Source organism: Pseudophryne corroboree, chromosome 5 (genome assembly GCF_028390025.1).
Source record: "Pseudophryne corroboree isolate aPseCor3 chromosome 5, aPseCor3.hap2, whole genome shotgun sequence".
Lineage (NCBI taxonomy): Eukaryota > Metazoa > Chordata > Amphibia > Anura > Myobatrachidae > Pseudophryne > Pseudophryne corroboree.
In genome coordinates this window covers 434,143,669-434,161,392 of record NC_086448.1, presented here as the reverse complement: position 1 = coordinate 434,161,392, position 17,724 = coordinate 434,143,669, and the positions used below count along the sequence as shown (strand labels likewise).

General features: G+C 44.3%; 1 pseudogene; it reads right to left on the bottom strand.

Moving 5' to 3' along the window:
• Positions 1-3,239: 3,239 nt before the first annotated feature.
• On the bottom strand, positions 3,240-3,359 carry LOC134931447 (5S ribosomal RNA; annotated as a pseudogene).
• Between the last annotated feature and the right edge of the window lie 14,365 nt (positions 3,360-17,724).

Sequence of the window (17,724 nt, the reverse complement as noted above, 5' to 3'; positions counted from 1 at the left end):
GCATGACCACCAATATACAGTATGAGCCCAAGGGTTCATGTGGGCATTACACACAGGTGCAGCAGTATTTACTGCTAGAAAATTGATGAGTATTGATCAGAGATGTGCGAAAAAAGCTAGGCAGGTAAGGTACTACCTCACCTGCCACATACTTTTTACTCCACGTTTTTTTTTTTTTACTATAAAAATGATTAGAATAATACAATGAAGATATTTTTAATACATTATTTGTATTTTTTATATTCTTTATACAGTCAAAACTCTGCCATAAACTGTACGTTAGTAAGACAGGAAAGGCTCTCCTTCACTTGCCTCACCTCCCTGCACATCTGAGCTCTAGGCATTACAGATTACAGGCTGGTGGTACTGCAAAGTGGGGGGAGAAGCTTTAGATGAAGTCAGGTCGGTAATGATATGGTGAGAAGCTGGAGTACACGATGAGCAGGCAGCAAAGTGATCAAGAACAATCTGAGTTTGTCATCACAGACAGGAGTTTGAACAAGAGATAGTGATGTGCACCGGACATTTTTCGAGTTTTGTGTTTTGGTTTTGGATTTGGTTCCGCGGCCGTGTTTTGGATTCGGACGCGTTTTGGCAAAACCTCCCTTAAAATTTTTTGTCGGATTCGGGTGTGTTTTGGATTCGGGTGTTTTTTTCAAAAAACCCTAAAAAACAGCTTAAATCATAGAATTTGGGGGTCATTTTGATCCCATAGTATTATTAACCTCAATAACCATAATTTCCACTCATTTCCATTCTATTCTGAACACCTCACACCTCACAATATTATTTTTAGTCCTAAAATTTGCACCGAGGTCGCTGGATGGCTAAGCTAAGCGACACAAGTGGCCGACACAAACACCTGGAACATCTAAGAGTGGCACTGCAGTGTCAGGCAGGATGGAATTCAAAAAAATTGTCCCCAAACAGCACATGATGCAAAGAAAAAAAGAGGCGCACCAAGGTCGCTGTGTGACTAAGCTAAGCGACACAAGTGGCCAACACAAACACCTGGCCCATCTAGGAGTGGCACTGCAGTGTCAGACAGGATGGCACTTCCAAAAAATAGTCCCCAAACAGCACATGATGCAAATAAAAAAAGAGGCACACCAAGGTCGCTGTGTGACTAAGCTAAGCGACACAAGTGGCCGACACAAACACCTGGCCCATCTAGGAGTGGCACTGCAGTGTCAGGCAGGATGGCACTTCAAAAAAATAGTCCCCAAACAGCACATGATGCAAAGAAAAAAAGAGGCGCAATGAGGTAGCTGTGTGACTAAGCTAAGCGACACAAGTGGCCGACACAAACACCTGGCCCATCTAGGAGTGGCACTGCAGTGTCAGACAGGATGGCACTTCCAAAAAATAGTCCCCAAATAGCACATGATGCAAAGAAAAAAAGAGGCACACCAAGGTCGCTGTGTGACTAAGCTAAGCGACACAAGTGGCCGACACAAACACCTGGCCCATCTAGGAGTGGCACTGCAGTGTCAGGCAGGATGGCACTTCAAAAAAATAGTCCCCAAACAGCACATGATGCAAAGAAAAAAAGAGGCGCAATGAGGTAGCTGTGTGACTAAGCTAAGCGACCCAAGTGGCCGACACAAACACCTGGCCCATCTAGGAGTGGCACTGCAGTGTCAGACAGGATGGCACTTCAAAAATATTGTCCCCAAACAGCACATGATGCAAAGAAAAAAAGAGGCGCACCATGGTCGCTGTGTGACTAAGCTAAGCGAAACAAGTGGCTGACACAAACACCTGGCCCATCTAGGAGTGGCACTGCAGTTTTCTAGCGAGAGGATGAGTGCTTCCATCCTCATGTGAAGCTGAACCACTAGCCATGAACATAGGCCAGGGCCTCTGCCGTTCCTTGCCACTCCGTGTCGTAAATGGCATATTGGCAAGTTTACGCTTCTCCTCAGACGCTTTTAATTTTGAATTTTGGGTCATTTTACTGACCTTTTGTTTTTTGGATTTTACATGCTCTCTACTATGACATTGGGCATCGGCCTTGGCAGACGACGTTGATGGCATTTCATCGTCTCGGCCATGACTACTGGCAGCAGCTTCAGCACGAGGTGGAAGTGGTTCTTGATCTTTCCCTATTTTACCCTCCACATTTTTGTTCTCCATTTTTTAATGTGTGGTATTATATGCCAGTATCAATAGCAATGGCCTACTACTATATATACTGCGCACAACTGAAATGCACCACAGGTATAGAATGTAGATGGATAGTATACTTGACGACACAAAGGTAGGTACAGCAGTGGCCTTCTGTACTGTACTGCTATATATACTGGTGGTCACTGTGTCAGCAAACTGCACAACTGAAATGCACCACAGGTATAGAATGTAGATGGATAGTATACTTGATGACACAGAGGTAGGTACAGCAGTGGCCTTCCGTACCGTACTGCTATATATACTGGTGGTCACTGTGTCAGCAAACTGCACAACTGAAATGCACCACAGGTATAGAATGTAGATGGATAGTATACTTGACGACACAGAGGTAGGTACAGCAGTGGCCTATTGTACCGTCCATAATGCTATATATTATATACTTGTGGTCAGCAAACTGTGCAAAACTGAAATGCACCACAGGTATGGATGGATAGTATACTTGACGACACAGAGGTAGGAAATAGGGTTTAGGAGGGAACCGCACCAGTCCAAACAAGATTTTATAAACAAATAGTGGCCTCTGAAAGAACTGAATTTAAATAGAATTTCTTCTGTATATGGCAACTATAGATGTTGTAGGGGTTAACCCAGTATCATATAATGTTGCTTTCAGTGGTGCTCCCTAGAGCCAGGGAGTAACAAGTACCAAAAAACCAAAAAGAGAGATTTGAAAGAAAGGACTCTTTTTTGGGAGCACTCTTAATTCAGAGGTTATTAGTATAATAGGTAAATCGTCAAAAAACAATTTAATCTGTAAAAGTCAAATTCTAGGAGTGGCTATATGTGAAAAACAAAACTTAGCGAAAATATTAATGAATCGAATTATTCGTGATCTCCAAATTCACGATATACAAATTGCCAGGAGTAGAATTCTGTGACGCTTTTGTCAAAAAGAATCTGCATAATATATTTTGTGGAATATATGACCATCATTCATACTGCTAATATCCATTACGGATTTTATAAATGCAGAGAAATAAAATCATTGGTCATGCGAATCCCAGTATTGAATGACATAAGGTTGAGTGCCAATGTGTCCGATAGCCAATTTATTGCAGTACCAGGGTGTTCAAAGGAGGTCTCCCTTCCTTGTACTAACCCGGCCTTTCACTGCTTAGCTTCCAAGTTCGGAAGAGATTGGGCATCTCCAGTGAAGTGTGACCGCAAATATTGGACTTTTCTCCTTGGTCACTCCAATTATATGCCAAATGATTGCTGTATATTAGGAATGGGGAGTATACGTAATTCGTAACAGGTAAGTTACAAATAAAGGAGATTACATGCAGTCAGCTGATTTATCAACATATGACACAACAGTCACAAAGGTTAATTATATCTGCATAATTAATCAGGTATGTGGAAAAAATTCAAATATACCACATCTTATGATAATATGTGACACGGCGGTCTCAAAAATGAGAGAAATAAGCACACATATAGTTATAAATATTCAGCAGATGTAATGAAGCAGCCACAAAAAAAGGAAGAGAAAGTAGACGTATGTAATTATCCTAATCAATCACCAGCTAATTAATCAGCATATGACACAATGGTCAAAAAGAGATAATTATACATACGCTCCCTTGACTATGTGACTGAATTTTTTTAATTGACCTATAATCAGTTGATAAACAGGTACGTGACACAGCAGCCACAAAAAGAAATTAAATGCATGTGATCAAACAATCTCCTGCTAATTAGTTAGCATATGACACAGTGGTCACTAAAAAGATAATTATGAACACAATTCCTTAATTATACAGCATGTGACGTGGCAGTCACAGAAGACATGTGGATAAATTATTGAGGATAATATATGTGGGAAAATTCATACATGCCACATATGGATACTAATTAATTATCCTTATATCTGAGCTTAGGACGGATCATCAGTACGGCCGTACCAATTTACTTAAATAATTGATTTAATTTATGCTGAAAAGGACAGCATGTATCTATGGCATAGTAACAAACAGACGGACATAAATCAGCCGGATACCAGCTCTTTATGAAAGGCCCGAATGGCGTAATAACAGGAAAACGGACTTATATCAATCAGATACTGGCTTTTGATGATGGGCCCCTCTGGGTCACTGAGGGAAGGGGAAAAGGTGGGAGGGGGGGGGGGAGGGGGAAGGGAAGGAAAAAAGGGAAAGGATATGTATCACAGCAGTTTATAAATAAACCTGCAGAGAGTGATCAAAGGAATTATGCAAGAAAAGGATAACCGCAAATAACTAGTATGTCAGACAGTTTAAAGCCTTGCAAAATGGTATTATAAAGTGAATGGATTTCTCATTTGTGTGAGGTGTATACGATACCAGTACTGATATATGTAATGCCGTTCCACTCGTGGCCGTGTAGAAGCTCCGGAGACTGCAGCAGCGTGTGTCCGTGTTGACGCTCCAGGAGAGCGGTAGTTTGAGGCCGTTGCCGTGGGGACACTTCAGAAGCTGCAGCGGCGTATGTCCGTGGTCTCTCTGGGAGAGAGCGATGGCTGGGGCCGTTGCTTGGTGACAGTCTAAGCGCTCCGGCTAGCGCGGTCACGTGTGCGCAGCACGTGATCGCTATACCTGACGTACGTTTCGCAAGATAAGCTTGATCACTGTGTCAGCAAACTGCACAACTGAAATGCACCACAGGTATAGAATGTAGATGGATAGTATACTTGATGACACAGAGGTAGGTACAGCAGTGGCCTTCCGTACCGTACTGCTATATATACTGGTGGTCACTGTGTCAGCAAACTGCACAACTGAAATGCACCACAGGTATAGAATGTAGATGGATAGTATACTTGACGACACAGAGGTAGGTACAGCAGTGGCCTATTGTACCGTCCATAATGCTATATATTATATACTTGTGGTCAGCAAACTGTGCAAAACTGAAATGCACCACAGGTATGGATGGATAGTATACTTGACGACACAGAGGTAGGTACAGCAGTGGCCTTCTGTACCGTACTCCTATATATTATATACTGGTGGTCAGCAAAATTATGCACTGTACTCCTACTATATACTACACAATGCAGCACAGATATGGAGTGTTTTTCAGGCAGACAACGTATACTGGTGGTCACTGGTTAGCAAAACTCTGCACTGTACTCCTCCTATATAATATTATACTGGTGGTCCCCAGTCCCCACAATAAAGCAGTGTGAGCACAGATATATGCAGCACACTGAGCACAGAGATGGAGTGTTTTTCAGGCAGACAACGTATACTGGTGGTCACTGTCAGCAAAACTCTGCACTGTACTCCTCCTATATAATGCAGCTGCTCCCCAGTCCCCATAATTAAGCAGTGTGAGCACAGATATATGCAGCACACTGAGCACAGATAAGGAGCGTTTTTTTCAGGCAGAGAACGGATAAAACTGGTGGTCACTGATCAGCAAAACTCTGCACTGTACTCCTCCTATATTAATATAAAGCTGCTCCCCAGTCCCCACAATGATATAAGCAAGCACAAATATTTGCATCAACTCAACAATGAATAAACGGAGAGGACGCCAGCCACGTCCTCTCCCTAACATTTCCAATGCACGAGTGAAAATGGCGGCGACGCGCGGCTGCTTATATAAAATCCGAATCTCGCGAGAATCCGACAGCGGGATGATGACGTTCGGGCGCGCTCGCGTTAACCGAGCCATATGGGAGAATCCGAGTATGCCTCGGACCCGTGTAAAATGGGTGAAGTTCGGGGGGGTTCGGTTTCTGAGGAACCAAACCCGCTCATTACTAACAAGAGACAAGCTAAAGGGATGTTTCATTTATTTATTTATTTATTTATTTATTTATTAACAGTTTCTTATATAGCTCAGCAAATTCTGTTGCGCTTTACAGTTGGACACAATGATAAAACAAACTGGATAATAACAAACAGTCAAAGAGATATGAAGGCCCTGCTCGCAAGGTTACAATCTATATGGAAATAAGCATTGATACACAAAGATAGGTGCTATCTATTGCATAGCTGTCCACTGGATTGCAAAGGTTCTAGGTGGGCTGCATGGTATCACATCACAGCGATGATGAACCAGGGTCAGAAGGAAGGGAAAGTGAAGAAAGAGAAAATAAGTGGAAGATATGTGTGGACTGTACAGTGGGGATATAATTGCATAGGAAAGTTTATGAAGGTTGAGTGAGTGGTTCTGGAATTTGATAAGCTTGCCTGAAGAGGTGAGTTTTCAACGAACGCTTGAAGGTTTGGAGACTAGGGGAGAGTCTTATTGTGCATGGTAGGGCATTCACAGAGTTGGTGAAGCCCAAAGAAAGTCCTGCGATCATGCATGGGAGCGAGTAATGAGTGTAGATGAGAGACATAGATCTTGTGAAGAGCGGAGAGGTTGGGTTGGTTGATATTTTGAGATAAGCAAACAGATGTACATTGGTGTAGTTTGGTTAATGTCCTTGTGTGTGAATAAAAATATTTTAAATTGAATATGGTAGAATACAGGTAACCAATGGAGGGACTGACAGAGTTGATCTGCAACTGATGAACGTCTAGCAAAAAAGATAAGCCTTGCAGCTGTATTCAAAATAGACTGTAGTGGTGAGAGTCTCTTTTTGGTAAGACCAGTAAGAAGACTATTGCAATAATCAATGCGTGAGATAATGAGAGCATGGATTCAAATTTTAGCAGTGTCTTGTTTAAGGTATGGTCATATTTTGGATATGTTTTTTAGATACATGTAACATGATTTTGAGGCAGATTGAATGTGGGGAACAAAGGACAGTTCTGAGTCAAGTATAAAACCTAGGCAGCGATTTTGTGAGGTAGGATTGATTGTTGAGTTCTCAAAAGTGACAGAGATATGAGGTTGGCAACTACTATTGGATGGTGGAAATATAATCAACTCTGTTTTGGAAATATTAAGTTTGAGGTGGTGAGATGACATCCAAGATGAAATTGCAGAAAGGCATTCAGTGACTCGGATCATTACAGGTGGAGAAAAATCTTGGGAGGATATATAGATTTGAGTATCATCTCTGTACAAATGGTACTGAAATCCAAAAGAGTTGATTAGTTTACCATGAGGTGAGATTTAAATTGAGAAAAGCAAAGCACCTAAGACCAAGCCTTGTGGTATTCCAACTGAAAGCAGTATCAAAGAGGGGATGGATTTAGAGAAACAAACACTGAAAAAACAATTAGATAGGTAAGGTAGGAACCAATAGGGGGCTGTTTCTTGAAGTCCTAGGGACTCTAGAGTTTGTATGAGAAGAGAATGATCAATGGTGTCAAAAGCAACAGAGAGATCTAGAAGAATAAGAAATGAGTAATGGCCTTTGGACTTCACAGTGACTAGATTGATCACTACTCTAGTCAGTGCTGTCTCTGTGGAGTGTTGGGAATGAAACCCTGACTGATGTGGTTCCAATAAGTTGTGTGAATTAAGAAAGTGTGTGAGGTGATTGTAAGGAAGTCTCTCAAGTAGCTTGGAGAGGCATGGCAGATGAGAGATGGGATGCTCGTTTGAGAGAGAGTTAGGGTCAGAATTTTGTTTTTTTCAGAATGGGAGTAATCACAGCATTCTTGAAAAGTGAAGGAAAAATACTAGTAAAGAGAGAGATTACAGCTGTTATTTAAGGTTGGGATGAGCACAAGAGACAGAAATGTACTTACTTGTGAGGGTATAGGCTCAAGAGGAGAGGTAGTAGAGTAGCAGGATGAGAAGAGTGTTGACACTTCATCTTCATTTGTGGGATCAAATGAAGAAAGAATGCCAGAGGGTTCATGTGGAGAATTGAGCAGGTCCCTGGCTGATAAAGTGTTAGGGTCTCCAGCCCTGTGCTGCCACGTCGTCATGGCAACCGGGAGACAAGTGCTAGCGGAGTAACATATTCAGCAGCCTAATACTCCTGTTGAAATTTTGTGGGAATATGGAGCATACCCCTCAAAATACGTTGCAACAGGTGGTCGATCAGGTGCAGGTCCTGACTCGACAATTTAATGATTTGTCCATTAAAATGCACACCTCCCAGGCTGCTGGCGGAGCTCCCGCAGCAGCAGCACCTGCAGGGGTTAAGGAGCCGAAAGTAAATCTCCCGGATCGTTTTTCTGGAGATCGCTCGCAGTTCTTTTGTTTCAAGGAGAGCTGCAAGCTATACTTCCGGCTTAGGCCTCAGTCGTCTGGGTCGGAGATTCAGCGGGTGGGCATAGTGATTTCCTTGCTACAAGGAGACCCACAGTTCTGGGCATATGGGTTGCAGCCTGACTGTCCGTCGCTTAAAAGTGTTGATGCTTTTTTTACGGCACTGGGCATGTTGTATGATGACCCTGACAAGACGGCCTCAGCCGAGGCTCAGATTTCGATCCTTAAGCAAGGGCGAAGGCCAGTTGAGGTTTACTGTACGGAGTTTCGGAGGTTGGCCCATGATACCCAGTGGAATGACCCAGCCCTGAGACACCAGTACCGAAGAGGTCTTTCTAACCAGATAAAGGACCAACTGGTACAATATCCCTTGCCTGATAGCTTGGATCAGCTCATGCAGTTATCCATCCGGGTGGATAGACGGCTGAGAGAGCGTAGGCTTGAAAGGGAGACTGAGATTTCCTTCCTTCCCAAGGGAACCTCAGACTCTGAGGAATTTTCCGAGGAGCCTATGCAGATTGGGGCTACCCGCCTCTCCTCGCGTGAGAAGACGCAGAGGAGACAGCAGGGGTTGTGTTTGTACTGTGGGAATAAAGGTCATGTGGTAGTATCATGCCCAGAAAAGCCGGAAAACTTCAGGGCCTGAGGGTGATGGGAAATATCCTGTCAGGCCAGAAGTCAGAATTTCCCAAGAAGACTTTTATCATTCCGGTGACCTTGAAGATCCTCGGTCAAACTGTCAAGACTGAGGCCTTTGTGGACAGTGGGGCCGACGGGGTTTTTATGGACCGCCAATTCGCCCTGAAACACTCTGTTCCCTTAGTACCCTTGGCATCGGAAATTGAGATTTGTGGGTTAAACGGGGAACCATTATCCCAAGGTAAAATTACCTCTTGCACTAGCCAGATTTCTTTGTTTTTTGGAGCCACACACTCTGAAAAATTGTCCTTTTATGTGACTGTCTGTACTTTTGCCCCATTGGTGTTGGGGTAACCCTGGTTAAGGGCCCACAATCCTCAATTTGACTGGGTCTCTGGGGAGATTCTTAGTTGGGGTACTGATTGCTTCAGGAGTTGCTTGAGCCTTCCAGTCAGGCTCTCGCAGCTAAGTTTGCCAGGATTGCCAGGGTGTTATGCAGATTTTGCAGACGTGTTCTCCAAAAAAGTTGCAGAGGTACTACCTCCCCATCGCCCCTATGACTGTGCCATTGATTTGTTGCCAAATGCTAAGCTTCCCAAGAGCAGGTTGTACTCCCTGTCACGTCCTGAGACTCAGGCTATGGCAGAGTACATTCAGGAGAACTTGGCTAAGGGATTTATCAGACCTTCACAGTCTCCAGTTGGGTCGGGGTACTTCTTCGTGGGTAAAAAGGACGGTTCGTTGCGACCCTGCATCGACTTCAGGGAATTGAACCGTATCACGATTAAAAACTCATACCCACTGCCTCTCATTTCGGTCTTGTTTGACCAGCTTCGTACTGCCACCATTTTTTCTAAGATTGACCTACGCGGTGCGTACAATCTAATCCGAATAAGAGAGGGGGATGAATGGAAGACTGCCTTTAATACCCACTCAGGGCATTATGAATATTTGGTGATGCCTTTTGGGCTCTGTAATGCCCCGGCAGTCTTCCAGGATTTCATGAATGATGTGCTCAGGGAATATTTGGATAGATTCTTAGTTGTATACTTAGATGACATCCTAATCTTCTCCCATTCCCTGGAGGAACATCGGAAGCATGTACGCTTAGTCCTCCAGAAACTCAGAGACCACCGGCTTGGGGCGAAGCTGGAGAAGTGCGAATTTGAAGTTCAGCAAATCGCATTTCTAGGATATATTATCTCCCCAGAAGGTTTCCAAATGGAGGGTTCCAAGGTACAGGCAGTCCTGGATTGGGTGCAGCCCACTAGTTTGAAGGCGCTTCAGCGTTTCCTGGGCTTTGCAAATTTTTATAGACGATTTATCGCTGGATTTTCGTCTATAGTGGCGCCCTTGGTGGCACTCACTAAGAAAGGGGCGGATGTTGCTCACTGGTCTTGTGAGGCTAAAGCGGCTTTTGCCCGTCTCAAAAGGGCATTTGTTTCGGCCAAGGTGCTGCGACACCCAGATCCAGAGCGTCCTTTTGTGGTGGAGGTGGATGCCTCTGAGGCAGTGCTTTCTCAGATGGGAGTGTCTGATAATCGCCTTCATCCCTGTGCTTACTTTTCCCGTAAATTTTCGCCTGCCGAGATGAATTATGACGTGGGTAACCGGGAATTGTTGGCTATTAAGGATGCACTCGAGGAGTGGAGACATTGGCTTGAGGGGGCTAAGTTTGTGGTCTCAATTCTCACTGACCATAAGAATCTGGCATATTTAGAGTCAGCGAAGCGTCTCAATGCCAGGCAGGCACGATGGGCTTTGTTTTTTGCTCGCTTTAATTTTTTGATAACATATCGCCCTGGGTCAAAAAACATCAAGGCTGATGCGCTCTCGCGGAGTTTTGCTCCAATCCAGGAGACCACCGAGGAGCCGTTGCCCATTGTTTCCCCATCATGTATTAAAGTGGGCATTACCTAGGACCTCTTATCATTAGTCCTTAGAGCACAGGAGCAGGCTCCTCCAGACCTTCCGGTAGGTCTTTTGTTTGTGCCTCCTAGGTTAAGACAGCGAGTGTTCCTGGAATTCCATGCCAAGAAGTCTGCAGGTCACCCGGGTATTGCCAGAACTCGGGAGTTGCTATCTAGGGCGGTGTGGTGGCCCTCGGTGGCTAAGGATGTGGATCAGTGGGTTCGAGCATGTGACATCTGTGCCCGAAATAAGACTCCTAGAGGGGTTCCTGTTGGCCCATTACATCCACTCTCTATCCCATCTAAGCCATGGACCCACATTTCAATGGATTTTGTGGTGGACTTGCCCAAATCCTCGGGGATGACAGCCATCTGGGTTGTCGTTGACAGGTTTTTGAAGATGGCGCACTTCGTTCCACTGGTTGGGCTGCCATCGGCCAGACGCCTGTCTGAATTATTTATGCTGCATGTTGTGCGTCTCCACGGGTTGCCACTTGATGTGGTCTCTGACCGCGGATCCCAGTTTGTGGCCAAATTCTGGAGGGCATTTTGTTCCGATCTCCAGATTTCTGTCAGCTTGTCGTCGGGCTACCATCCGCAGTCTAATGGGCAGACTGAAAGGGTGAACCAGTCCTTGGAGCAGTTCCTCAGGTGTTATGTCTCCAAGTGTCAGACTGACTGGGTTGCTTATCTGTCCATGGCGGAGTTTGCCTATAACAACGCGGCTCACTCTGCTACAGGGATCTCTCCCTTCCTTTGTGTGTATGGGCATCATCCTAAGGCCAATTCTTTTGACCCCCTGGACTCCACGCCTGGTGGTTCCTCTGTGGTTTCGGTCCTTAGAGGTATTTGGCGGAAAGTGAAGAAAGCCCTTGTGTCTGTGTCATTAGTGACCAAAAGGGTTTTTGATAAGCGGAAAAGACCCTGCAGCTTCAAATTAGGAGACTTCGTCTGGTTGTCTACCAAGAATTTGAAGTTGAGACAGCCATCTCATAAGTTAGGCCCCCGGTTCATCGGCCCTTATAAGATCACCAGGGTTATCAATCCGGTGGCATTTCAGTTAGATCTGCCCCGTTCTTTGGGTATCAATAAAACATTTCATTGTTCCCTTTTAAAACGGGCGATTAGTAATCCTTCTTCCAGTGGAAGACCTTCCCCTCTTCTGATACGTGGCCAGAGGGAGTTTGTTATTGAAAGGATTCTTGACTCCAAGGTGGTTCGGGGTCGGCTGTCATTTTTGGTGCACTGGAAGGGGTATGGCCCGGAGGAGCGGTCGTGGGTACGCAGTTGTGATCTTCATGCCCCCAGACTGATACGCTCTTTCTTCTCGCAGTTCCCCGATAAACCCGGTGGTAGGGGTTCTTTGACCCCTCGTCAGAGGGGGGGTACTGTTAGGGTCTCCTGCCCTGTGCTGCCACGTCGTCATGGCAACCGGGAGACAAGTGCTAGCGGAGTAACCTGAGCGCAGCTGATACTCTGGTTCGGGTCTTTTGCTGTGCAGTGGTTATAGGCTCTGTGCATGACAGGGGATCCGGTGCTGGTTTTTGTGCTCACAGTCTGTGAGGTCTGAGTGGGGCGTGGACAGCACCTGCTTTATAAGGCCTCTTTTCAGGGTAAGCAGATGCTGCTGAATCTTTGTTGGTTAGTCAGTTTCTAAAAGTTAGCCAGTACTGTGTAGCTTTGTATTTGTTTGTTGCTTACTGCAAATAGGCCTGGGGATTTGGTATTACACTCTGCCAATCCATACCTAGCAGTAAGACTGGAGTCAGTCGTTTAGCTTGCTGGGGTTCTGTTACTACTCTGTGAACTTAGCAAGTTTGCGGCTGTATTCTAAGACTTGCCTGTCTAATCCTGTCTCACTGTGCTAGGTGTCAGGGGTCAGTTTAGTGGCAGTAAGCTGAACCTGTGCACTGCAAGTGAGAATTAGGATTGTGGAGACTCTCCTTGTGTCTATCATTCCATCTCTGACCAAGGAGTTTACTGCCACACCCGTTGGTAACCCTTTAGGGTTTTGCTGTTGCCCTTAGCAACAGCATTTCGGGTTCTCTACGTATTAAAACACAACATCTTGCTTTTCCCATCTGAGCAGTTCTAATACAAGGGAGATACCCAGTTCCTTAGCCTCTGGGCTTCTCTGTTCACTTTGTGTGTATTTTGTTACCCTATCACCTTCTGTGTACGTTATGTCATATTCCCCAGTCTGTCTGTGAGTCCATTTGTTTTGCATAACAGTTCAAACACCAGTACATTCCTGCAGGCACTGGAGTGCATAACAGTCCTGACACCAGTACTTTCCTGCAGGCACTGGTGTGCATAACATAAAGAGAATACCATTTCATCTTGGATCTTATCAATCTTGTCCTTGAAGTAGGAAGCAAGATCTTGCACATTGATAGTAGCTGATGGGTTGGGTGAGGGAAGGTTTAGAAGTGATTTAAATGTATTAAAAAGTCATTTGGGGTAAGAGGCTTGAGTAGAGATGAGAGTTTGGCAATATGTTTGTTTGGCAGTGTCCAGGGAATTACAATAAGGAAGTCCCTTGGAATACAATATTTACGCAACTGACATTCAACATTCTGTGAGAGTTTATGTAGGTGTCTTGTTTATTTAGAGTGCCACAGTTGACATCAAGGCCTACATGGAGTCTGATGGGTAGCTGGAGCCACTTGGTCAAGGGCTATTTCTAGAGTCTGGTTCAGGTGTGATACAGCAGTCTCAGGAGAAGTAAATGCAGAATTAGTTGAAAGAAGTTGTTGCAGAGATGTGGAAAGTTCTTGAAAATTAATTGTGTTAATATTTCTGCGGGTCTGTAGAGAATTGGAGGACTTCAATGACTGAGTTTGAAGTAATGGTGAAGAGCATGCAGGTGATAAGGTTGTGATCTGAGAGAGGGAAAGGAGTGCTAGTGAATTCAGAAACTGAGCATAGTCTGGTGAATACTAGATCAACGCAGTGGCCCTCTTGATGAGTAGAGGAGTAAGTCCATCAGGAGAGGCTGAGAGAGGAGGTTAGAGTAGTTTGGAGGCATGAGCAGAAGATTTTGGGCTATAAACAGCAGTATTCAAATCACCCATGATGATGGTGGAGATGTCAGAGGATAGAAAGTGAGGGAGCCAGGCAGAAAAATCTTCCAGAAATTGGGTTGCCCAGGTGGGTGATAGATAGCTGCAACATGCATAGAGAAAAGAGTGTAAATCCTGTTGGAATTTACTTCAAATTATGTGAATGTGAGTGAAGGAACCTGTTGTAGAACTGTGTATGCAAAAGATTGCAAAAGTAATAATCCAACCCCACCTCCATTACTAGTACCGGACCTGGATGTGTGTGTGAAGTGTAGACCACCATGTGATAGTGCTGCAGGGGAGGCCGTGTCTGATTATGTGAGCCATGTTTCTGTTATATCCAGCAGATTGAAGTTGTTAGATATGAGCACTATATGAGCACTATACAGAGCACTATACAACTGAACTAGGAACTCTCTGACTAAAGAAATCAGGCTAGCAAAAAAGTGGTTCTCGGACAAGCTGACAAACGATCATCAACCAATGACTCCATATCTGTATGGAAAGGAATGCAATCCATAACCAACTACAAGAAAACATTGAAGTACACTACCATGCACCAAGACCTAGCAGAAGAGCTGAACCACTTTTATTGCAGGTTCACAAAAGAAGTCCCCTGCAACCCAAACAATCACCTCTAAGATCCCCAAACACCGACAGCCAACTCCAGGCACTGCAAGTCACCCAAGAAGAGGTGGAGGCACTGTTCAAAAGGACTAAACCCAGAAAAGCTCCGGGTGCTGACGGAGTGTCACCATCTGCCCTGAGAGCATGTGCAGGTCAGATCGCACCCATATTCACAGAGATCACGGCCCGTAAGTATAGTGGACATTACTGCAAAGTGGCCCTATTAGCACAGCGAGTATGGACCTATAAGTCCACAAATTACGGACATTAAAGTCATAACACTTCAAATTATTTGGCTGTCTGTGGCAGCAATTAACAGGAGTCAAAAGCCGGCAACTCATTGGAGTTCATTCTGAGCATGCACATATGCTCACAGCTGGACATTAATGCTAGATATCAGCTTTGTTCTTTTGCACAGGACTTTTCTCTCAGGACCATATATTGAGAATATCTCACATCTTGAACTTTTAATTTGGATATACAAGTGTTTGTTTCAAACCAAATCGCTGCAGCATGGGGGATTTTTTAATTAATTGATATATTTTTTGTGCATGTGTTTATTTTATTGTATATTAATGCGCTCTCTGATAGTATATTATATTATCATTTCTTGTTGCTGTATTGGTGGACAGATCAGTACTGTCCAATTAAGAGCTGCTATTTTTAACATATACGACCATAACTGTATATTTTTAGGAGTTTCAAGACGCGCTGGAATTATTTGTCTTTCTGACTTCAGGAAGAAGTCAGCTAGTGCACCTCCGCTAATGATTGCTGACAGAGTGGTATCGCTAGTGGACTCCTTCAAGTTCCTAGGGACCACAATCTCCTGGGACCTTAAAGGGTGTCCAATGCTGACGCCACTGTCGGAAAAGTGCAGCAGAGGTTGTTCTTCCTCAGGCAACTAAGGAAGTTCAACATCCCACAGAAGCTCCTGCTCTTCTTCTACTCCGCAATTGTGGAGTCGGTACTGTGCTCCTTGATACTGGTATGGTACAGCTCCACCAGCATGAGGGAGAGATGCATGCTCCAAAAGGTGGTCAGAATCGCAGAGAAAATCATCGGGCCGACCTTCCCTCAGTCCAGGAACTAAAAAGCGGGCAATGAAGATAGTAAAGGACCAGATACACCCCGGCTACAGCATGTCTAACTAGCTTTCTTCAGGCAAGAATTACTGGGCCTTCCCAGCTGGGTCTACCAGAAGCCTCAACATTTTCTTTCCCCAAGTGGTTCACCTGCTGAACTACTGAACATTGGCTGACACTTGTGTCCCTATGGTATACCTATCTGTATGACTTTACTTGCCCCCCCCCCCCCACCTGCTTATCTGTTACCTACTTGGCTGTTGTATAGTAAACTGAAGACAAATTCCTAGTATATGCAAGTATACCTGGCCAATGAAGCAGATTCTGATTCTGAAGAGGTCATGTATGGATGTTAATTTGTTACAGAGTGTGCATTCCATAAGGCATATTTTAGTGATTTGAAGGGTGCAGAGAGACATGTGATGTTTATATGAGGTTGGCTGAATTTCTAAATTGCTGTGAATCAGGTGGATGTGAGTGGGGCAAGTGATTAGGTACTGGATTCAGTAAAATGCCACCAGCTAATAGAAGTAGGAGAGAGAGATAAATACAGTTGGAGGTTTGTGAATGTTTTTTATGGTGATCGGTTGTGGATGTTATTGTCAAAGTAGAAAGTTAAGTAAAAATCTCATGAGTGGTAATAAGAGGGGAGTGAATAATTGAGGTGGCAATGTGTACACAGGGTTGAGTTGCAGAAAGAATGAAGGATGTTATTGTTTTAGAGAAAAAAACGATGGAGTGCAATGAAGAAAATCAATTTGAGGTACATGGTTCATTTGAGATAAAAGCACAGTTCTTTAGGCTTGAAGTGTAAAGAAGTTGCAATATTTAAATGTAAACATTGAAATACCTGTTTACTGGTGTTGTTCTGCTGTTGACTTACAAACACTAAGTATTATGAACAATTTGAGTATGTGAGTACAAACTGATCAGCACAGTGGACCCTAGATTGCATCTAAAGGAATACTTGCAAATTAATAAAGGCTACCAGTGAGGCAAATGTTTAGTTGGTGATAGGTGAGAAATGACCCTGTATATGAGTATGCAAACACCAGGTTGACATGCCTTCATTAACTATGCATAACTGAGCAACAATGCAAACCCAGGTATTTACAGTGACTAGCAAATCATGATATAACAACTGATTTTCTTATATAAAAATTGGTTGCATTCTGTTCTTAGACTGCATGAGGATGTCAGAGAGAAAGATATGTATATACATTTAAAAGGACAGAAGAGTTTGCATGAGGTTGAAAAGCATGTCTAATGTCTGTTCCTTTTCTGCAAAAGTTGAGTGGACATTTCTGTCTGTTTTTGTCCTGAATAAGTATTTTCAGAATATTTCATAACCCTTTTAAACAACTCTTATAATACAGCCCTGATCAGCCCAGCTGCTTGGCCTAGCATCTCTCCTTAAGAATGGATACTATCCATGTGTGTCCAATAATTCCAATCAATGCCTAACACCCCACCCCCTTGTTAGATAGGATGCAATGAAACACCACTAAAATATACACTGAGGTAGCAGATTACCAACAATTTCGAAAATTGTAATACAGTTTCATCCTAGTATACAATAACTGCTGATGTAAATATTATCGGTGTAGTTACCCAATATAGTATATTATCACTGCAGCATGAATTTTCTAAACAGACCCAAACTGAAAGGGATCGATGTAGGTACCCAATAAAATATATTTGCACTGTACTGTCATATGAAATCACAAAGAACAAATTCGAGGAGACATGGGCCCTCATTCTGAGATGATCGTAGCTGTGGTAAATTTAGCACAGCTACGATCATTCACACTGTGGGGGGACACCCAGCACAGGGCTAGTCCACCCCGCATGTCAGTGCCTGCTTCCCCCCACAGAAGTGCAAAAGCATCGCACAGCAGCGATACCTTTGTACTTCCAGAGTAGCTCCCGACCAGTGCAGCTTTAGCGTGCTGGCCGGGAGCCACTCGTTGCTCCCCGGCCCGCAGCATTTGACGTCACGCGGCCGCTGCGGCCCGCCACCCCGCACGGTCTGGCCATGAAACGGCCGTCAAATGCCGACATTCCGCCCCTTCCCGCCCAGCGACCACCTCTGCCTGTCAATCAGGCAGA